A 24,806-nucleotide genomic window follows, 5' to 3' on the forward strand; every position below is an offset into this window, starting at 1 on the left:
ACACACTCCACCACTGAGCTACAACCTCCCTCTGAAACAAAATAACAACAGCAAAACACAGAAGGACCGTTTCTTCTGGAAATTAGAAATACCACCATCATCATATCTCTCTCAAATGATTTTTTGGTCAAGGAGGAAACACAGAGTCAAATTTCAGTATTTTGAGGAAACAATGAAAACACTATAAATCATAGGGGATACAGCTAAAGCTATGCTTAAATTAAATTCTCATATCAATAAAACAAGAATGAAAGTAAATGAAAGAAGCACCCTACTGAAATACTAAAAAGAAAAAAACTGCAAGTAATAAACAGCAGAGAAACTGGATTGATGAAAGAAGAAAGAAATGATGAATATAAAGGCAGAAATTAATGAAGCAGAAAAGAGAAAACCATGTTTTCCCGAATAGTCCACAGAAAGCTAAAATAATGACTGGGCCTCGGGCCAAAAGTGTGTTGCAAGTTTATACCAAAGTGAAGAAAAACACGAAGATAATTCGAATTGCCACTTGCCAACTGAAACTCATTGCCAGCTGGCAACTTGCTGGATTATGAAGAGAATGTGTTCAGTCACCAGCCCTTATCAAATTTGTTCCAATGCTTTGCCAGAGCACCAGCGGAACACCAGGGATGCTGTAGCCTGAGAAAGGGCTTGACTACATATAAATGAAGAGGTATCTAACAGGTACTAGTCCTTTACCTCATTCAGTTATAAACATATTGGTTCTGTGGTTGAACAATTTGGGGCAAACAACTGCGTGATGGTTAATTTTACACATCATCTGGACTGGCCATGGGGTGCCCAGATTAGATGTTATTTCTGGGTGAGTCTGTGGGCGTGTTTCTGGATGAGATTAGCATGAATGCTGAACTCAGTAGACTGCTGTCCTCAGTGAGGGCTGGCATCATCCAATCTGAGAGCCCGAAAAGAAATAAAGGTGAAGAAAGTAGGTATTTGCCCCCCTCCTCCTTTTTCCCAACTCACTATCTGGAACATTGCGTCTCATCTTCTGCCTTCAGACTAGCATTTACATGATCGGCTGCCCTGGTTCTCAGCTTCTGGACTGGGACTGAATCACAGCACTAGCTCCCCTGGTTCCCAGCTGGCAGACAGATCACAGGACTTCTCAGCAATCATGTGAGCCAATTCTTCAGTTAATCTCCTTTTATATATATGTATCTTCTTGCTTCTCTCAGAACCCTGATTATAGTACACTACGTATTGTATTCCATTTATGGAGAGTAACTTTAGCATGTTAGAAACTCTGAGGTAGAGTCTATCTCTTTAAGCAAACAGGTTTCTATAATATTGCCCAAACTGATTTGACCAGAGATCCTTTTTGGCACATAACATCTCATAAATGCTCCATGCAGTGCATGTTGGGATGTGCTGTTTTAGAGTTTACTTGTTTTATAAGAGTTGATTTAGAAAGATGCAAAATATTATTTTAGAATTAGGTAAGTATTTGCTCAGTGGTCAACTTTTTATGTATATTAGTAACTGTTTATCTTAATTGTCTAATATAACCTTAAAAGCTACTTTGTAAGTTCTCTTCTCCAGAAAAGAGAGGTCCTCTTCCTGCCAAATTCTTTCTCAAGGCACTCATGTTATTTGGAAGATGGTGAAAACCTACTGATCTTTGCTGATGACTGTAACTTTTGTTAGCTAAAATGTAACTTAGGAGGGATATACATTCTTTATAAAATTGACTTGCCTGATTATACAGGCTGAGATTTGCAGCTGCAGACTGAGACCCAAGACAGCTGATGCTGTAGTTCTAGTCTGATCAGGTCCGAAGGCCTGAGAACCAAGAGAACTGACATTGTAACTTTCAGATCCAAAGCTTCCAGGTTCAACACCCAAGAAGAGCCGGCATTTCAGTTCCACTCCAAAGGCAGGAAAACTGATGCCCCAGCTCCGCTGTCAGGCAGGAGGTGTTCCCTCTTACTTGATAGAGAGAGAGGGTCAGCCCCTTCGTTCTCTCTGGGCCTGTAACTGATTGGATGAGGCCCACCCCCACTAGGGAGGGCAATCTACTTTACTCAGTCTACTGATTCAAATACTAGTCTTATCCCCCAAACACATAGACACACTCAAAATAATGTTTGACCAAATATCTGGGCATCCTGTGGCCCAGTCAAGCTGACATGAAAATTAATCATCACGTCAGGTAACTCTTGTTTTTAAATGATCTAGTTGCAAAGGTAAATGACTCATTAAACAATAATAACTTTAAAAGTCTTCAGTTCTCAAAGAACAAGGGTTAGTTCATTTCCCCCAGAATTTGCTCTCCAAATAAGTAGCCATTAGAGGGAGCTCTGGTTGCAGCTTAGAAACAAATTATCCTCCATCAATTGATACTGTTAACTCGGAACTTTAAGTTTCCAGGTTTTAATGGCGAGGCTGAGAGCATATACTACAAACAAGCAAACAAACAAACTAAACTAAGAAACATTAAGTATCCTTTAACATCAACATTTTGTGTATCTGAACTGAGCAAGACCAGACTTGCTTCATGAAGTACAAGAGCCAAAATGATACCGAGACAAAGCTGGATGGAATGGGACAGGCTCTGGGCTCGAGTTTCAGCTCTGCCACGAAGCAGCTGTGTGCCCTTGCTTGCCATCTCTCCTGACCTATTTCCTCTCCTGAACAATGGAGAAGATGATAGACATTAGAGTTTATCACATCTTGATAACCGTGGATGGGAGAATTCTAGGAGAATTAAATTTTTTTTCCTTCCAAAAGATAACCTTCTTGAAAATGTTACGTTCTTCAAAGGTCATGATCTTGAAAGAATTATTGCAGCCACACTCAGTCATATGGATAAAAACACTCACAGTCAACCTAGCTTCTGCCAAGCAGTTTGTGAGCTGTGTTGACATTATGTGGGTACCGAGTGAGCTCTATCCTGAAGTGACAGCACTGAACTTTTAATCTATTGCCAAGCCTCTTTTGGATGACTTTTGGTGGGTGTTGTCAAAATGACAACAGTTGACTTATATCACCATTGTACTCATGTGATAAAGACAAATTTTCTCTTCAGCAGAGATAATATGTAATTGGAAAGCACTGTCACGGAACAAGGTTTTAGAGTCATAAGTCATTTTGCAAACTGAGATTCTGATTTGGCATAAGGAAAACTTTTGCAAAAGGGGAATATACTTACTACTTTCATTGCATTTTATGGTGGTTCGGAAACAGAAAAGAGGTAGGAGAATTGAATCCTTACTCAGCACCTTCGTGATAGACAAGCTGAACTCCTGAGACCAGATCATAGCAAACAGAAATACACTCATGGATGGTACAAGCCTTGTGTAGATCTTGTTTCTGTGTTGCCAGCTGAAAACTATTTAGCAGCAGTAGCTGGGAAAATTTTCAATCCATTCTCATCATTTGGACTGCAAAATTTTATTGCTTGGCTCATTATAATAACGGGTCATTATTAAATGAGAACATAGTGATGACTCAGCATGCTCAAAAATAAAAATAAAATAGTACAAAAAAAAAACTAGAACAATCCCACAAATATATTTTTCTATTATAGTAAAACAGCATCGTCAGCCCACTAAACTTGCTAATGTGAATGAAAGTAGTTTGGTAGTTTTGTTTCTGCACTATGATCAGAAAACACATCAGGTTCAGGGGAGGGTGCTAATCTGGTCTTCACTGTCATATCAAGTCTCCCTGAAGCCCATCAAGACTCCACTTGGCATGGCCTCCAGGAGTCTCTGCTCTCTGGTCTTGGCATTCTTCCTGCTCTTGGGCAGTCCTACAACCTGACTAGATGGAAGGAAAAGAGGAAATACCAGCAGGAAAGTTCTTCAAAGTGGTTAATCTCTTTACAGATCACTGGGAATGGATTCTGCTATGCTAACTCGGCATTCTGGTGTCTCCTGCTAAAGCACATGATTCTGTAGAGGACAGCTGAAGGTGTTTTGCTGGCAAATATAGCTTTGAGCTCCTTTTGTTAGCTTGGCCCTAACTCAGCAAAGTCTTGACTCACAAGAAGGTGCTGAGAAGAGGATCTGCAGAAAGGTGTTGAGCAAACATTGGAATTAGAGGGAAAGCTTTGCATACCCTATGCTTAAGTGGAGTAATGGTTTGGGATGGGAAGGGAGAGGATCGGCGTTGGGGGCCACAGTTGATTGGGATTTCCCATGTATAGTGTGATTTGGGTAGAAGTGGGGGTTTCCTCTCTCTTGCTCGCTGTCTTTATTCTTTCCCATTCTTATCTCTGTTGAAAACTTAAATAGTGAAATTTCGCTAAAAAAGGAAATCAAGACTGTTTTCCTACACTGTTGGTGGGAATGTAATTTGGTACAGCCACTATGGAAAGCAGTATGGAGATTCCTCAAAAAACTAAAAATAGAGTTACCATATGATCCAGCAATCCCACTCCTGGGCATATATTCAGAGAAAACTTTAACTTGAAAAGACGCACGCACCCCAATGTTCATAGCAGCACTATTTACAATAGCCAAGATATGGAAGCAACCTAAATGCTCAACAACAGATGATTGGATAAGGAAGTTGTGGTATATATATATTTGCAAAGGAATAATACTCAGCCATAAAAAAGAATAAAATAATGCTGTTTGCAGCAACATGGATGGACCTGGACATTATCATACTAAGTGAAGTAAGTCAGAGAAAAATAAATATCATATGATATCATTAATATGTAGAATCTAAAAAAAAATGACACAAATGAACTTATTTACAAAACAGAAATAGACTCATAAACATTGAAAACAAACTGATGGTTACCAAAGGGGAAAGAGGTGGGGAGAGATAAACTAGGAGTTTGGGATTAGCAGATACAAACTACTATATATAAAATAGATATACAACAAGGTCCTACTGTATAGCACAGGGAACTGTATGCAATAGCTTGTAACAACCTATAATTTTTAAAAATGTATGTATATAACTGAATCACTATGCCGTACACTGGAAACTAACATATCATTGTAAATCAATTATACGTACTTCAATTGAAAAAAAGAGTGCTCTTATTTGTCTCACAGATTCTCAACTCTACCCCTCCCAGAAAGAAGTTGAGATGAGGTCCTCCCAGCCCTCACAAAGGGACTATTGCAAATGGAACTGGGTCCCTGTGGAGGGAGCAATTGGGTAGCAAAAGAAGTAGGACACCAGAGGAGAAGAGGCTTTGCACCTACTTAAGATGGATTCTGGATGGATTGAATGTGGCCAGAGGAGAACAGGAAAGAACACCTTGCTCCGTCTTCAGGACTCTGAGGGTATTCGTGTGATACTGAAGCTCTTGGGAGCACAGTGGCAGAGATAGGGAATGTGGTCTAACTTAAGTTTCACAACAGAACTGAGAGGTAAGGATTATCATAGCCATTGGAGAGTTGAGGAAACTGAGCATCAAAGAGGTCAGACAATTTACCAAAGATCATAAAACTAGCAAGTGGCAGGGCGAAACTTCAGCTCCAAGTCTATCTGATTCCCACAATGGGGCTCTTCTCACCACACCACCCTGCCTCCCCTATCACTACCCCTGTCTTTCAAACCCTTCGTCCATTTTACCTGGATCCATTCTGACAGATGGGGCACATGGAAGAGATGCAGAGTTTGGGTGCAGCCTGAAACTGTAACTGGAAGATGCTAACAGCAGTGAAAATCCACAACTGTAGCAATATGCTCTGTGACAACTGGATCAGAATCATCATGTTAGCAAGATCCTCATATGAGCATTAAAGTTTGAGAACTGGGCAACCTATTATATGGTGATACAAATTTTAGGGCCCTGTCATCAACTTATTTTAAAAATAGTAAAGATCATCAGTTTAAAACCTTACCATCTCAATTAAGGACCACAATGGAGTGGATTCATTTCCACAAAGGGGCATAAGGCAGTTGTGGATTTTATTGGCATTGCATGGAGGATATTCGGAGCACGGTTCACTAAACACCTTCTACATGCCAGACACCTATTTCATCTCATTTACTCCTCATGAAATCCTTGTGAGATCCACAAGCCTCCAGTTGCAGGCAAGGAATCTGAGGCATAGAGAACCCAAGCAACTTGAGTTCCCTTATTTGGTCAGTGACAAGGCCAGAACTTGAATCCCAGTCTTCAGGTTCCAGGCCAGCCCTCTTCTGACCAGTGGGCAGGTCCTCGTGGGAGTTCACCCAAGAGACAGTCCTAACTCCTCCTGACTCACTGGAAGCAGGAATCACAGGCTCACTGGCTCAAAAGTGAAGCTCACCCAGTGTCACACAGCAAGAAAGCAAACTGTGGCTGAGCTGACAAAAGTCTGAGTCCCCTGGGCAGGTGAAAGCCATTCTTGTCCATAATGTGATCTGGAGATGTCTGTGCGTTGGGATAAAGTATGTTCTTCTATGTCACCAAGAAGAAGCAGCCTCGTGAAAAACATCAAATATGCTGAGATCGCCGAAGCCTTTAGGACTTCCAAGAAGTGATCAAATGTTATTTCTGCTCTCTGCCAACACACAGGGATCTAGAAAAATGAAGCTTTAGGCTTTTGATCAAATGTGATAGACTGAACACCCATGTTTATCTCCATCCCCCCGTCAAGCCCCAGTAAAATGACTGCAAAAAATAAATAAATAAAATGAGTGTAAATGAAGAAACGCCTGTATTTAGGGAAACATCTAGATGGGTTTTAGGGTGGTGAAATGTGAAGACTTAGACAAGTAGAACAGAAGAAAAATTAATTGCTCTGAGAAATAAAGCGAGGAGTTTTGGAATTACCCTCTGCCAAACAGTCTGGAGAGTTCTGGGGACTAGAGGAGAAAACCTTGTCAAGAAAGATACTGGGTAAGATGCCCAGGAAAAGGCATCATCCCAACGGATCTCTATGGTGGGGATGAGTGAGGAACAGTCAAATGTCAAATATTCTATTTCTGATATTTCCTGTCCCCTGGTCTGCTAAAACTAGCTTTCACTTTTCCCAATTAAACACTTAAAGACTGAAATGTACATTAGGCTGGTGTTGGCGTTCCAGGAACTCACAGGGGAGGGGCTCATCCACACTAGGAACGAAGCAGTGTGGAGTGGGCAACAGGTGGGGAGGAGGGAGGATGACCGGGAGCCAACAGGACAGGTTCTCAGGGTAAGAGGAAGCCCAGTGCAGGAAAACTGCCTCTATCTTTACCCACCATAATTCCAGGATCTTCAGTAAGGTCGTAAAGACCTGTTTTACACAACTGTTTGGGCTAACGATGCTCTGAAGAATGAAGGGAGAATGGCTGCTCCTTACTGGGGGCAAAGTGAGGTGGACAGAGGCGGCAAGGCCACTAACAGGGTTAGGAGCAGAAAAACTCTGGAGTGAGTGTCATTTCCCACTTTTCCTGTGAAAATTTGCAGGTGGAAGACTTGGGGACACTCAGGCTACAGATACACGGTCTCACTTAAGTCATTTGATTTAATGATTTAATTCTCATTGTATCTTGTGAGATTCATTTTAATCTTCCCCATTTTACATATAAGAAGACTGAGGGGAGTGAGTTTCAGTATCTTGTCCAGTATAATGTAGGTAAACAGTGAGGAAAAACTTGAACCCAACTCTGTATTACTCAAAAGTACCTATAATTTGCATTCTGATTTTATTCACTTAAAACATTTTCATCTGGGAGGCAGAAAACCATTATAAAATTGTATATTTTATTTTATTATTATTATTTTTGAAGTATAGTTGATTTATAATGTGTTAATTTCTGTGTACAGCACAGTGATTCAGTTATACATATATATATATTTCCTTTTCATATTCTTTTTCATTACAGGCTATTACAAGGTACTGAATATAGTTCTCTGTGCTATACAGTAGGAAAAAAAATTATATATTTTAAAGGCAGCGTTAATGGGCTCCCAAATCCTCCCTCTCCACTTTGCCCTCCTTGGCAGGTGGAGGGACAGGTGGTGGGGTGAGGAATTTTGAATGGAAGCATGATCCTATGAACATTCTCTGTCTTTTCTCCCATGGTTTGTGAAACTGTGGTGACCAGTGTAAAGGTTGGGGGGGTGGTGCCAAGACAGACGCCATATCTTTGTGCTTAAATAATTGCCCTTCTTGGGCTTCCAGAACTTTTGGCCAGATCCATGCAGATCCCTTGGTCAAGGAGGTAAATATTTTTGTGTGTGTGTCTCTTTCTCCACTTTGAGCCCCAGGAGGAAGGGCAAGAGTCATTTGAAGTTTGTTTCTTAATTTCCCAGATAAAACCCAGAGCTGTGTCCATTCTGTATGAACAAGAAACACTTGTTGAAGTGAAATTGGGTTGAACCTGCCTCCTTACAGTTGAGTCCATCTGCCATTTCCTCAGAGCCCACTGAGAAATGATGGAAAATAAGACTCCAGTCCATAAAGGCTTAATAACAATTCTCTCCATAAGCTAAAAAAAAAAAAAAAAGCTCAAAAACTTGCACGCAGGGATATCCTGACACGCTCAATTCTCTGCACAAAATAAAACTACCCTGGGACCTTGTCCGGAGCCTGATTTTGCTACTGCACCGTTACCCTATGCATAGCAAACACAACTATTGAACAGGCCAGACGAGTTGAGTACCGCTGAATGGGGGATTGGTTTGGCTCAGGTCATCCAGATGACGTGTAATCCCTAATAACCGTGTTCTCACCCTTATGCCGCTCTACAAGATTATACCAAAAAGACTCGGTATCTCCCTGGCTCCCCACCCAACACAGGTAATCACAGGGAAGTCAATAACACATGATTATTGCAGAAGCCAAATGTGTGAACGTGCTACTCTTTGAGGCTTGGTTGGGATTTCACCCGCTAGTTTTATGTTTCGCTGTTTGCTTCAGCCGAAGCCTATTTTGTGCAAAAGAACCACCACAGAACTTTCCTCCGAGAACCAGCAGCAGAAGGAATTTCCTCCTTTCTACTAAAATATTAAAGCACCCTGCTGAATTTTTTTACTTTTGGAGCAAGGCTGTTTGTACGTGAGTTTATTGCCCTATAAACATGGCTCAAGTATTACTGAGCCAAATCCCCATATTAACTAGAATGAAATAAAAGACACAGATTATCTGATGAAGAATTTAAAAAGCTATTTTATTTATGTCCCCAGGATTTGGTTATACTGTCCTCAAACTGAACAGTCTGTCGTGAAAACTTGTAAGGGTAGGAAAGGGCTGTCCAAAGCTTCAATGTCGCAAACATGATAGTAATTTCCAGGAGAGAAAAAGTCAAGTCTTTATTTTTTTTTTAATTGAGGTATAGTCCATTTACAACGTTGTGTCAATTTCTGGTGTACAGCAAGTCAAATCCTGAAGAGGAAAATTCCAAGGGAGACGGGAAGAGAAAAATTCTTCCTTGAGGTTTGACAGAATTCTGCAGACTTGTTCCAGTTCAGGCAATGATGGATCTAAACTGATTATCACGATGAAGTCAGCTCCCTCCTGTTCTGGTTCTGCCTGGAACCAGCAGGAAATGCATGGGAGAGATCTGTGCGGTGGCCACTTAATCCTTAGAAGGAAATTCTCTTCTCTACCCCGAGGGAAGATGTTCATCCAAGTCTTTGCAGTGAGGAAGGGCACACATTCCCTCTCCTTCACTTTTGAGATTCAGGAAAATGCGTGAATCCATGGGGAAAGGGTGTAGATGTAGCCCAGTGAGATCGCAACTCAGCGGCCCCGTCAGACAGTGCAGATTCTGCACGGTGCACTCCTGCAGACATTCTCCCCCAGGATCTCCTGGTGGGATGTGGGCGTGTCCTCTCCACATCAGCAGTCGGGGTTTGGGTATTGTCTTCGGTTGTTTCTCACCCAAGGATGAAATGGCTCAGAAACAGCATTTGATGACTTGTCAGGAAGAGCCTCCTAAATTATCTCGTCACTGCTAACCCTTGGGTATGTGCCTACTGTTCCTTTGCTTATAACTTTTCCAAGGTTCCCATCATGACAGGATAGACTTTGACACACCTGGGATCCTCTGTGGTTTGGCCTCTGTCTGACTCTCCAGCTCCACCTTTCCCGTCTCTCACCGTACAATTAGCGCTTTGACCACATCAAACTACACTGGGCTGTTCTTGTCCCTGAGGTTTGCATTTCTCTGGAGCTTGAGAATTAGAGACCCCTTGAGCAAGGAGTTCCAGAAACAGAGACAATATCCCTTCTACTCGAGCTTTGTTATAAAAACTAGGTGTCTCCCTTCATGCTACAAGGAAGAGCTCCCACTGAATGTTTACTGTAGTCAGGGCACTATACGAGCAATGCTCCACACCTTGTCTTACTTCATCCTTGCTACAACCCTGAACTTTAGGTAGTTCCACCACTCCCACTTCACAGATGGAGACGCACAGGGAAGTTAAATAATATCACCTAGATTAGTTTACGAGTAACGATGGTGTGAGGATCAAACCAGCCAGCCTGAATCCAGAGGGAAACTCTTCCTTCCCTGCTGTGTCCTGAGTTGACCACCTTGGATGGTTGGGCCATGAGCACATATCTGACACACACATTAACCCATCTGTCTCTTGAGCAGCCCTGGGGAAGCAGGGGAGTCAGGGAATATTATCCTTATTTTGCAGAAAGAGAAAGTGAACTTAGAGGCTAATATTCTCTAAATATTAACCATGATGATGACAGCAATGATATTCCACCCAGTGGCTAACACACGCTGGAGAGCATGTCTCCACGGATGGTGTGCACAATAGCCACAGTCACACAGTACTCACCTGGAGAGGAGCCTGGCCAGATTCTGGGGCAGGGGGGCATTATCCAAGGGTAAAAGAGGAGGTCAGCAATAACTCAGAACCAACAGTTATTACTCCCAGAGGCAACCTAGGGGGACAGGAGGGAGCGAAATAAAAGGGGCTGACTGGTCCTAGTGATGGTCCTCACTTGTCCGGGGGCAGTTCTTCCATCTGACTAGTATAGTTTGTCTTCTTGTTTACAACCAGCACTGTAAATCTGAGGAATCACCACCTGCACGTTGGGCTGCCGTGACCAACATCTTTCCTCTTCTCTGGGGAAATTCTACACTTAGTCACTCCCTGAATGTTTGGTCTCAGGACCCCTCTACACTTTTACAAGTTACTGAAGACCCCAAAGAGAAATTATTGACATGGGCTATATTTATCATATTAGCAATGAACAGCAAGACATAAAAAATATATATGTATTAATTCAGTTGAAAGTAAAAATGATAAGCCCATTTCATGTTAACATCAATGGTATCTTTTTATAATAACTCTATTTTCCAAAACAAAAGCTACTTGACTAAGAAGATAGGCCCTTTTCTGTTTATGAACTACCGTTGGTGCCGGTAGGCAGAATTTGGCTTTATAGGTCATGATTTTGCAGGAATTCGACTGAAAGCATTTCAGACCCCCCTTTTCCCCCTCAGCATTTAGATTATATTTAGATACAATTTTAATGGATTTTTTTGGATGCTTAATGCCAGCATCTACACTTGCAATTAATTGTCAACTCTGCAGTTCCTGCAGGCTAACAGAGTTACCTTCCCAAATGAGCCTGGGCCCTTTGTAATGAATAATGTGACCTTCTGAAAGGGGAACAGAACGCTCTGGAGCAGGGAAATCGTTCACCTGCGTTGGGTGGATGGTGGCCGGAGCCAGGCCTGAGCTGCAGCAAGGCCACAAGTCAGAGCACCTAAGAGACTCGTGAGGGCAATGGCGGTTATTCATGACTTCTGACTGACCGAGTCACCTGTGTCCTGTGCCTCCTACCATTGTTCTTTCCCGAGGGAGCTCCCTGAGCACACACACTTTTCCTCACTCGTCTTTTTAAAATTATTATTATTATTTAAAAATATTTGGGGGGGTTATTAGGTTATTTATTTATTTATTTTTGATGGAGGTACTGGGGACTGAACCCAGGACTTCGTGCATGCTAGGCATGCATTCTACCACTGAGTTATACCCTCCCCCTCTAAACATTATTTTATTATTTTCATTTGTAACTGAAGTAAATTCCATATACATACAATTTATCATCTTAACTATTTCTAAGCAGACAGTTCAGCAGCAGTAAGTACACTCACGCTGTTGTGCCACCATCACCACCATGGGCTCATCTACAGAACCCCTTTCTTGCCAACCTGAAACTCTATACCCCTTAAGCAATAACTCTTCATTTCCCCCTCCCCTCCAGTCCCTGACTACCACCAGTCCACTTTCTGTCTCGATGACTCGGACTACTCTAGGTACCTCATATAAGGGGAATCATACAGTGTTTTTGTCCTTTTGTGACTGGCTTATTTCACTTGGCATGATGTCCTCAAGCTTCATCCATGTTGTTGCATGTGTCAGACTTTTCTTCTTTTTTAAGGCTGAATCATATTCTGTGGTATGGATACACCACGCTTCCTTTATCCATTCATCCATCAGTGCACATGTGGCTTGCTTCTACCTACTGTTGTGAATAATGTTGCTATGAACACAGGTGCACAAGTATCCGTTCAAGTCCCTGCTTTCAGTCCTTTTGGGTGTATATGCAGAAGTGGAACTGCTGGATGATACAATAAATCTATTTTTAATTTTTTTTAGGAATCATTGCATTGTTTTTCATAGCACTGCATTGTTTACATTCCCACCAGCAGTGCACAAGGGTTTCAATTTCCCCGCATCCTTGCCAATACTTATTATTTTCTGTTTTTTTGATAGCAGCCAGCCTAATGGGTTCTCACTCAAATTTGTATCCTCCACAACAGGACATGATACAGTGTCTGGCCCAAGGGATGACCACAATGAGTGGCGTTTCAATGGGATGCCCTTTTGTTTCAATAACATGGTGAACAGAGTCTCCCTCTGGCCAGCCTGCTCAGCCTCACCAAAGCCATCTTAGTCCATGCACAGTGGTGACCTTTATCCGGGATGAGAGACCTTTGTACCTAAAGACAATACCTTCCAACCCATCCTGTCCACACATGGCAAGATTTGACATTGCAAAGATGTCAATCTTTCCCAAAACAACCTGTAAAATCATATTGGCACTTGATATCACAATATAAAATTTATCCAAAAAATTAGCTCATGAGATAGACACAAAACTCCTGGAATGGAAGAACGGGGCGGGAAGCACAGGCAGATTATATTTTGGGGCTATTTATACACATTAACACGATGTGTATCTGCCTTTGCAGAGAGTCAGAGGGTTGCTGCCGGCTTGGTGTGATGCAGATTTCTGTTCAGCTCCCTTTCCTGGCTGTGGCCTGAGGTTCAGTATCACAACTGCAAATCACAGCGCTATCAGCACTGCCCTCAGGGTAACCTTGTTCCTTCAGCCTATTCACCACACTCTGCTCCCAGCTCTGGTTCCAGCTCAGAGTTTGTTGCCCTTTCTTTAGCAAGTAGGGTTCCTTGGAGATGTTGCCTACTTCCTGCAAGCACAACAACCCAGAAAGTAAATTTCCTTTAAGATTGAGGTGTTCTGGAGCAAATGGGGGCTGTCGGCAAAGTATCTACTCGGTCATTGTGCTAAAAGTAGATTCATTTGAGGAATTCAAATAATATTTTAAACATTCTAACTACTTTGCCTTAGTGGAGCCAGGGTAGGCAGAACCAACGGTTAGGCAGCTGCAGTGGACTGACAAGACTTAGAGCCTCCAGTGCCCAGGGAATCCCCCTTTTCAGATGCTAAGGTGTTGTGTTGACTTTGTCTAGATGTTTGTGACTTGGTAATCAGTGTTTTGTGATCCGTGAGGCCAGTGAGGTCTCTAGACCAACAAGGAAGCAAGGAATGACCCCGTCACTGTCCCCTTCTCTCTACCTTTTTATGGTTGGGCCAAACAGCTATTCTGATAGTGTATTTTTCAGAAAGGCTCCTTCTAGGCTTCCTGATGAGCCAGAGTTCTTGCGTTGTGCTTGCTGAAAGCGATTTTTTCCCTTTTCTTCTCCCAGCTTTATTGAGATATAACTTACATAGAATACTGTGTAAGTTTAAGGTGTACAATGTGTTGTGAAATCCAAGTATTTTTAATGATGGACAATGAAGAGCAAGAACAGCCAGACACCTGCAGTCACCGACACCCTCGTGTTTCTCCCTCACTTGTCAGTGGGCCACTCAGGCATACAGGAAAATCCCAAGACCTGTTCCTCCCCCAGAGCCAGGTAAGACTCATCTGAACCTGGGCTGGGAAGCAAGACACCTGGATTCTGATCCAGCTCATCCTGCACATAGCGCTTTTTAACATATGAGGAAATCCACTGCCCTACCTGGATCTTAGAGATTACTTCACCATACAGTGATTAAAGAGAGATTGTGGAGATTAAATGGCAACTTCAGAAATGTCTTTCAGGTGGAGAACAGTAGTGGCAGTGGCATCAAAATCTTACCCTAATAAAACTGGAAAAGGAAAAAAAATCTTACTGAACTCTTAAAATACACAGAGCTTGGTGTAAGCACGCTGGGACAGCCATATAATCAGCCTAGATGGAAAGACTGGATCACAAATAAAACCTAAAAAACCGTGTGAGGAAGTACATAACCATATGTGCCTTTCTGAAAGTTTGACCCACGGGAGAGGTCCCTCAAAATACTTCATAAATAAAAGTTTCATGTTTAAATCAGTTTGGAAAATTCTCTTTTGTATCCACGCCCTTGGGAATTTACAATGGTTAGTAATTTATCAAACTTTTTGGTAGATCCCACAGCAGGTAGCCCATGTAAGCCACGATTTCCCATGTTCACTTGACCACAGAGCTTATTTTTGGCAACACCTACTGACATCAGTAGGAACACATTTTGGGAAAGCTGACCTGGACCTTTATACGCTGGAAGAACTGTCACACAATAAGAGCTCAGTGGAGACATGAGTGAGCAGGGAGGGTCCACACAAAGGAGAAGAAAAGGAACCAGGGCAGAGCAGTCTGGCAGGTAAGTTCAGAGGAGAAGACAGCACCAATTGGAAAGGCTTGAGTGCCAGGCTAAGGGACTAGACTGGTGAGAGGAAGCTGGGTGTCATGTTCCTGGATGGGCCTCCTCCTGAGAGACCCATGTGAGCTCACAGTTGCCCCTGCCCTTGGCAAGCACAACAGAGTCCCTTGGGTGTCTCCACTTTCCAAGCAGGAGAAGATCAACAAGTTGGGTCTGTGTTGCCTCCAGCCCTGGCTTAGATCAGCAGTTCTCAAATGTCAGCATGCTTTAGAGGAACCCACAGAGCCAGGCTCTACTCGGTAGGTTTCAGAAGAGGCCTGAGAATTTGCATTTCTAACAAGCATAAGGTGATGTCAAAGTGGCTGGTCTGGAGCCCACACTTCAAGTAGTCCTTCAGGAATATGTTTATCCCTGACTATCTGCGCCCACCAACAGTTTCTGCCCTCGTGGCACACAGAGGACACAGATGATGGGGGTATTTTCAATGGAACTGGAGAGACAGATGGCTGCAGCTGTCTCCCTCACTTACCTGGGTCTTAGCCTCCCTACAGAAACTGGAAGTGGCCTGATGCTTGGGCCAGCTCAGGGCTTGCAAACTCAGATCCTGGATGTGTCTGGGTAGCCAATGAAGACAAGTGAAACAAGCTACAGAGCCCAAGTTGAGATTCAGCTCATGTCAACTGGTCCCACGCTAGGGTGGGGGACTGATGTCACCAAGTAGGTATCACTGTCACCCTTCCACAGGTGAAGAAATAGGCTCGGCGAGGATAGATAATGGGTTCAAAGTAACTCAGCTAGTGAGTGAAAGAGTTCAGACACCAATTTAAGGGGCTTAATTCCAAAGTCTAAGTCTTTTCCCCTATACAACATGGTTTCTGAATGTGTCCCACCTCCAGGTCATGGCACTTATAACAGGTTTGCGGGTTAGGGAGGAGTGAGGAGGTGTGCAGAGCCCTCATGGAGATCTGGAAAATTTACATTTGCTATTTTCCCCTATTGCTATTCTGAGGCAGAGCCACAGGCACAGGCAGACTCAGGCGAACAATGGCCGGAATTTGCTAAATGCTCTCCGCTATGCTCCACCAGGTTTCATCCTCCGGCTTCTCTAGTACCAGCTTTTCACCCTGGTTCCTTGCCTCGGAGCTCATCAAGCCTTAATTGGAAACAGAAAAGCAGCCTCCTGCCTGAGTCACAGGATGACAACAAGCCCGGATAAATTAGAGTGAGGCTTGCATGATCTTGAGCTGCTTCTGCTAATGAAGCTAATGCAAGCTGGAAATCTGCAGCCAGCTGAAAGAGACAGTCCCTGTCACGGTCTGTAGCACACAGGGTCAGGTGGCTGGCTTTTTTATTTGTGGCGGCATCAATCTCCCAAGTGTCTATTTCAGATTCCTCATCAATCCTTTTCAGAATTTGACTAGGAATAATCACCGTCACACCAAATATCCCCCATGTCACATCATACAGAATATAAGGAAGCATTAGAGAGTGCAGCCCCACAAGTTCAACCCACTTATAAATTTTGGTAGCTAATAAGATATGACAGACAGATTAAATTTATTCATTAATTCCCAGACTCATTTTAGACCATGTTTTGTGCCAGGCTTATTTTAGACCATGTTTGCCCCAACACCCAATATTTTTTTTTTTGATATATTAGGGTATATGGGGTGAGCTGAACTTCATTTCTCTTCCATGCATTGCCTCCAAATTGGCTAAAGGTGAGGGATGCAAAAGAGAAGACAAGGATATAGATACAGAATTATTAGAATTAATAAGTGAGATCTTAGAATTAATAAGTGAATTTTAAAAGTCCTTGAGCTACAAGGGCAATATATAAATACCAACTGTATTTCTTTATACAAACAACATAGAAAATAAAATTTAGATTTTATTTTACAAATACAATTGCACAAAATGTATCAAAGATTTAGGAATAAATGTAATCTAAAGATGTTCAAGATCTCCACAGTGAAAACTAAAAGTCACAACAGAAGACTTAAAGACAATCTTTATAAATAGAGGAAATATACAATGTTCATGAAATAGGGCACTCAGTATTGTGAAAATGTCAATTCTCCCCCAAACTGATGTATAGATGCAATGAGATCAGAGTCAAATCTCAGAAGGATGTTTCTCGGGGAAAACTGACAAGTAGATTTTAAGGAAATGCAAAAGGTCCAGAATAGCCAAGCCGATACTGAAGAACGAAGTTGGAGGATATTGAGACCTAATTACAACTACATTAATTAATGCAAGTTTGGGCAAAGAGATCAGTGGTACAGAACGGACAGTCTGGAAAGAGACCCACACATGTGCATCAGCTGATTGTCACACAGGTAACACTGCTGAGCAGCTGGGGGAGGAGGGTCTTTTCAATAGACGGTGTTAGATCCCCGACTTCACACTATTCATAAAACCCAATTCTAGATCTATCACTGATTTAAATGTGAATGGTAAGCTGCTAAAGCTTCTAGGAGACAACACAGGAGAGTATCTTCATGACTTTAGAGTAGGCGAAGACTTCAATGGGACACAAAAAGCATGCATACTTAAGGAAAAGACTGACCAACTGGAATTCATTAAAGTTAAAACCATTTAGAGACCCTTCTCTAATCTTCCCTCTTTACTATAAGAAAAAAAAAAGAAATAAAGATTAAGAGATTTTAGTTATCAAAACACCATTGAGGAAGTGAAAAAGGACCCACAGAGCAGGAGAAATATTTGCAATACATATATTAACCACATAAAGAACTTCCACAAATCAATAAAAAGGCAACGCAATAGAAAAATGAGCATTTACATAAAAGGATACAAAATATAGGAAATGTGCTCAATATCAGGGCTGTGCAAATTAATCATCAGGGAAATGCAAATTAAAACCACAAACTCTATTACCCAGTAATTCCATGATTTGGTGTACATACCAAGAAATGCTCTCTTCTTCCTAGTCTCCCCCCTACATTTTTGAGCTCCTAGGGGCCTCTCTTACCAGTTCCTCTAGCCCAAGAGACAGAGGGACAGATCTGCCTGTGACTTGGGCTGCCTTCTGAGCAAAGCAGTGAGAGAAAAGAGAAAAAACAAAACAAAATGAAACAGGCATCCTACCCTCTTCAGGTCCTCTGGCTAAGGAGACAGCTGTTCAGCTGTTCTCTCAGGGCACAGCTGGGTGAGAGAGAAGAAACAAAAACACAGGGATTTCTCCCTACAGCACTGTGGAAATGTGGAAACTGCAGAATGCATAGAAAGTGATTAGATGGGGTACAATTACAGCACAGACCAGGACAAAAATTAAAATCAGTAATTGAACATTATATTTCTTTGTTGCTTCCTGACAAAAAGGGGGAGGGCAGTGAGACTGTCAGCCTTTTTGTTTGTTTTATACACACACACATATATATATGTATACACATATATATAAAATGAATACAAACTGATATTCTAAAATAATTAATAAAATTGCCAATGTAAATCTCTGGGCATTGAAAGCATTTTACCCCAAGATTACTATTAAATGCCTATGGGTAAAATTTATAATTCAGCAAATATTTATTAAAGACCAATTTTTTCCAAGTTCTTTTCTATGTGATGGGGATAGAGAAGGGAATGAAAAGGGAACTTTTCTCCCCTCTAAGACTTTATGTGGGGAAAGATAGGAAATAAACAACATCTCTTTCTCTCTGTGTCTCTCTTTCTCTTACACATATAGATAGATCAATATTTCACATACACACAGGTAATAGGAATAGTTAGTATTAAATGGAGAAATTCTAAATTAAAGTTTAAAAAAATCAGTTTCTCAGTTTCACTAGCCATTCCAATTACTCAACTGAAATTGCAGCTAGTGGCTACCATGCTGAACAGTGCAGATATAGATCATATTTATCATCACAGAAAGTTCCCCTGAATGGCACTGCTCCAGCATAGCTGTCTGCGTGGCTAACTCAATTCTTCTTTAAAATTAAGCCTCTTCAATTGTATTAGAACTTTCCAGAGAAACAGAACCTATATATATGGTGAAGCTGTATATATTTATAAAGGGATTTATTACAAGGAATTGGCTCATGCCATTATGGCTACGGACAAGTCCCAAGATCTACAGCGTGAGTCATCCAGCTGCAGACCCTAGACAGCCAACGATGGAGTTCCACTGTGAGTCTGAAGGCCTGAGAACCAGGAGAACCATCCAAGGGCTGGCACGCTCAAAGCCCAGGAGGAAGTTCCCATTTGTGTCTGAAGGCAGAAAAGGCTGATGTCCCAGTTTGAAGGCAGTCAGGCAAGAGGAATTCTCTTACACATGAGATAGTCAGCCTTTTTGTTCCATTCAGCTTTCAGCTCATTGGATGAGGCCCACCCACACTACGGAGGGCAATCTGCTTTACTCAGTCCACCAATTCAAATCTCCTCCAAAAACACTCTCACAGAAACACCCAGAAAAATCTTTGACTAAATAACTGGGCACCCTGTGGCCTAGTCAAGCTGACACACAAAATTAACCATCACACTAAACAAATCATGCTTGTCATGACTGTGACATTCTGAAACACTGTCAATCCACACCCAACCAGTCTAGCTACAAAATATCAATTCTGATTTCCCTTCATTTCGAAGGAAATAAATGCTGAAGCCACAGAGAAGAAGCAAGCTTTCACTGGAATTCTATCACATGAAATTTTAGGGCATTTCCTTGGGATGATATAGAGCATGGCATACAGAAAAGAGCTTGGATTTATGGTGGCATGACATGGGTTCAGATCCCAGCCTTGACACGTGCTGGCTGTATCACTTTGGGCAAATGACTTAGTATCTCTGAATCCTGGTTTTCTCACCTGTAAAACAGGTGACAACACCTCCCACACTGTTCTGTAATAAATGAAGTAAGGCAAAAGAGTGTCTGAAAGTCAACCACGCCAACACCTCCATAATGTGACTTTGAAATGGGGGAAACCAGAGCACAGAGGATACTGATTTACCCTCAGTGTACCTTCCACATAGTAGACGCTAAAGAAACATTGAATGATTAAATCCATACATGAATTTCAGGTCCAACCAATTGTGAGTTTCTAAAAAGCAGATACCAAATTTTGTCTTCCTATGTTTACAACAGTACTATGCCTACACACTACGCTTCCAAAAATGTAATAGGGTAGGTTATTAAAGCTTGAAATTCAAAAAATGAAGAGTTTGTTCATAAGAAATTCAAGTCTTGGAGACTGACTACTTTATGAAAATGTGAAACTATTAGATATTCATCTTTTGTGTCATTCCTTTTAGTGTGTCAGAGATTAAAATCACATTTAATAGCTTTTTATTATGTTCACACCATCTAGCCACATTTTCAGTTCAATAATCCACCCCCTGCTGAAGCCATTACTTCTTACTTGGGGGAAGAGAATAATTGTTTCACTCAAAGAGGGCATGTTGGTCTATTTTACTTCCTTCAGTATCACCTATGAAATAATTTCTGATTTTCTATTTTTCAATTTAATGTGACCTTTCTCTGTAATGAATAAAAATGTGTTCATCAACTCATCTCCGTGAATTTTCTTTCTGAAAATGAATGCCATGACTCTTATGTTGAGACTTCCTCCTTATGTTAACAAAAGAAAAAAGGCTGAGTCACCAATGGCTTGTGACTCATTGACTTAGCAGGACAGTGAGTCAGTGGAACTCTGACTGGAGACTGGAAGCATAACAAGGGAGCCAGGTAGATGGGGCTTCTCGAGTTGCCAATAGGGAACTAGGGAGCAGGTCTACAAACAGGAGCAGAGAAGGAGGCTCTGCTGGTTCAGGAGATAGTGGACTTACAGAGAGGAGCCAGTGAAGACAAGAGGGCTCCCACCAGGTTAACCCAGAACGAAGGAGGAGGTGTGTGAAGTTTGGCAGAGACAGCAAAGACATGAATCAGTCATGTGAGAGATTGTTTGTGAAGTCTGGAAATCAAAGCAGCCTAGCCCTGGGAGAAGTATGCAACGGTATTAAAAAATAGTCCTTTTTAACAAAGCGTGTAGTGAAAATGGAAATACTCATTCCTAAGGGTTGAAAGACAAGACATACAATTGAGTTCAGGAGAATTAGAGGAACTAGAAACATATAGTATGCACCTACTTTGTGAAGTACTGCATATATTATTCTATTTAATAATCTTCAGCACTCCCGAGGGTTGTGGTGAAATGTACGTGTTGGGCAGGATATGACACCGCTTTGTTTAATGATGGTGCTCAGCAAACTGCCATGTTATGAGCACTGTGCAAACATGAGACATTTCCAAGCAGGAAGGTATTCTTCTTGTCATCCTTACACACACAGCTAGGGGGAGTGCACAGCTTTTGTGGAGCGAAATTCAGCAACATTGTTCAAATTTGCATCTAATGTCCATAGAATGTGGATGTGCACAAAAATACAGTGACAAGGATGTCCTATATGATGTTAAGAATATAGAAAATGTAGAAAAGACTTGACTATATAGTAAGAGAAGACTAAATAAATAAAGGTATAATGAAATAGTATTCAACAACCTAAAACGGGTATGTAAAAGAAAAATTAATGAAATAGTGAATAATGAATAGTGAAAGAATGTTTGCAACACATTATTGTATGAAAAAGTTACAAAACAGCATGGAAAGTATAACACAGCACAGTTGGCAGAGTCTTCCAATCATCTGTTTCATTCTAACATCTATGATTTTTTTAAGTACATCAAATAAAATTTCCATTGCAGTTCCTTAAGCCAGCTCCCACGTCACCTCCTTCATGAAGATATTATGGGCTCTTTACCCTGTCTGAGATTTCCCTCACCCTCCTCTTACCCCAGAGCACTTTGTTTTAACCTCCTTTTCGGAAAATTTGTATTCCAAATTGTATGATGTCTTAATGCTTCGACTACTCTTTGAGAACTTACAGAATTCATCATTTGAATTTTCTTAAATAAATAAAAATACATGTTCTTTCTGAGGGTATGAGTTATCCTCTTGGGATGGTGGGTATAGCTCAGTGGTAGAGTGCATGCTTGGTTCAATCCCCAGTACCTCTGTTAAGGGGAAATAAGTAAGAAACTAAATAAATAAAGGTATTTTTTTAAAAAAAAAAGTTATCCTCTCTTGACTCCTGTCCTGTTGATTGTAAACAATTTAGGGCTATCTAGCTTTCAAGACAACTTTGGACCTCAGCCGCTGCCCTCCACTTGGCCTCACAGACAACCTTTTCAACAAAGTGACCTTCCACTGACTCGTCCACTCCCTGCACCGGGCCTTTGTTCTCAGGGATGCCATCTTTGTGCCTGGTGATTCCATATGGCTTGCATCTGCTTCTTATATCTTGGCACGTGTCTTGATTTTGAGCCTTCTTGACTCGTTTTGGGAATGACAGTTTTGTGAAGTATAGAGTTGAGTTTTGCTTTGTGAATCAATCCCCAAATTGTGTTCTTATAATAGATGAATTACAGCTGTTAGATTTTTTTAAAATAGGATTGATTTGTTGAGTCTGTTCTCAACTCACAGGATTCTATGTTATATGTCATATGATTTTGTTATATTCACTTTATATATTATGTCACATTCCATTGTGGCCCATTTTCTCTATTCGTTTTTTGTATTTCTTTTGGTATTTAGAAGACTTTGTATTTTTGTTCTTATCATTACCTTTATACAAATGCCTCTTATAATGTCCTTAGTTCCTTTTTATACTTAGGCTTCCAGTAAATGGTTTGTTCAGCTTTTTTTTTTTAAGATTTTTTTTTTGAGGAAGATAATTAGGTTTATTTATTTGTTTATTTATTTATTTTATTTAACACAGGTACTGGGGATCGAACTCATGACCTCGTGCATGCTAAGCACGCGCTCTCCCACTGAGCTATACCCTCCCTGCCAGCTTTAAATTATGTCCCTTTATTCTTAACTATTACCCATGTGGCAACCAATTTGAGTATTTTATTTTCCTCTTTCTGTCTTCAGTCTTCTCCTATTTTAAAGATGTTCTCCTGGAGAATACGTCTGTTATTTTGAAAGTTTAATAGGAATTATCTTGAATAAAACCATTTTGGATCAATTTTCAATATTTAGATTTAGGCCTTTTATTTTTAAAAACATTTTTAGGCTCTAGTTTCATATATTAATTAATTGTGTTCAATTAATTGTGTTTAAATAAAGATTTAATTTTAAAGATTTAAAAAAATTTTTTCTGGGGGTAATTAGGTCTTTCTCTCCCTCCCTTCCTTCCTTCCTTCCTTCCTTCCTTCCTTCCTTCCTTCCTTCCTTCCTTCTTTTCTTTCTTTCTCTCTTTCTTTCTCTTTCTTTCTTTCTTTCTTAGGATGTACTAGGGATTGAACCCAGGACTTTGTGCATGCATGCACTCTACCACTTGAGCTATACCCTTCCCTAAAAGACTCTAATCACACAAACAGTTGTGTCTGTTTTCCACTTTTATTGTTATTTTCTCTTTGATTCTTTGTGTCTCTTTATGTTGCTTTTGTTCTTCTGGCTGTTTTTATTCCACTCCTCAATGCTCCTCATTTTGGTCAAATCTATTTTCTCTTGTGCATTCAGAATTTAGTTCATTTCTGAGATAATATTGCCCTTTTTGCAACTTATTTCTCGAATTTGGTGAACTCCCATTTCACATTTCCTGTCTTTTGTCCATTTCTACTATAATTTAAAAATTTCTGATTCAAGATAATTTTTCTTAGACTAGTGCTTTTTGTTAATTTTTAGCTTAGGTTGGAATGTCACACAGTTGTTTCTCATTGCTTCATGGCTGGTTAGCAGGGGAAGATATTACTAGGTGAAATGTTTTATTCCCATTTAAAATTTTCTTCTTAATATAGCTGTGTATAGATATGGCTGGCCATTTTCCATTCATTAAAAAAAATCTTATTAAAAAAATTCTTTTTTGGCAGGGGGGAGGCGGTTAGGTTTGTTTGTTTATTTTTAGAGGAGGTACTGAGGATTGAACCCAGGACCCCATGCATGCTAAGCATGCTTGAGCTATACCGCTTGACCTATACCCTCCCCACTCCATTCATTTTTAAATCCTTACATTGTTTTGGATCAGAGATAAATGCAGGGATCTGTTTTGGGGTGGACCACCCTCTTTGCTGGTATGCTGAACTGCAGTCTCTTTAATGGAGGGGCTTCCTAATTTTATGAGCTTTTGTTTCTCTAAGACCCTTAATTTCCATCTCTTTTCTCCTTCTTTCCATTTACCATGAAGAGTCCAAGAGCTATCTTTCCTTTTAGTTACCTCCCTAGCCCCCAGAAATGGTGCTTTCCATTTTGATCCTGTGTATTTCCATGTTTCTTCCTTTCAACTTCCCCATGGCCGTCCAACCCCATCCATAGCCACCGCTCTGGGTCACCAGGTTTTAGATCTGTTCTCATTCTCCTCCACTTAGGGTGGGACCATCTCTTTCTGGTGAGCTTGAACGTGTAATTTCATCACAGTCAGGCTCCTGCTCCTTTTCTTTCCCCCGTGGTCTCCGTCCATGCTCCATTTGGGTGTGAGGGCTGGAGCTGGCTCTGGTGCTGCTGTTTTGAATTTTATTTTACTTGAATTTTATTTTACGTTACTCCCCTACTCAGATATAAGTTGATGATGTTAGTAGTCATCTGTGTCTCCAAGTTATGCCATAGCATGGCTCAAAGGTGGTTTCCTTTGCTTTCTTCAATGGCCTGTGTGTTTCCTGGAGGTTGTAATGAATACATTCCAATTTAGATGGTAGCCAATTTTCCTACAAAAACCTTAGAGCTGTACTCAAATAATTTTTGAAGGCATCAACATTTTCCAGAGAATCCAAAGTGTAAATCTGATTCAAGTTGAACCACTCTAGCGTAAACTTGGGGGTACATATGGTATATTGGGGGCTTCAGAACCTTGTCTGCTCAGTCTTTTCTCTGTTCTTGGGACAGTCGTTGAAGGGGATCAGTGAAGTCCCTCTAGAGAGTAGTATGAAGATTCTTG

Source organism: Vicugna pacos, chromosome 17, assembly GCF_048564905.1.
Source record: "Vicugna pacos chromosome 17, VicPac4, whole genome shotgun sequence".
Taxonomy (NCBI): Eukaryota; Metazoa; Chordata; class Mammalia; order Artiodactyla; family Camelidae; genus Vicugna; species Vicugna pacos.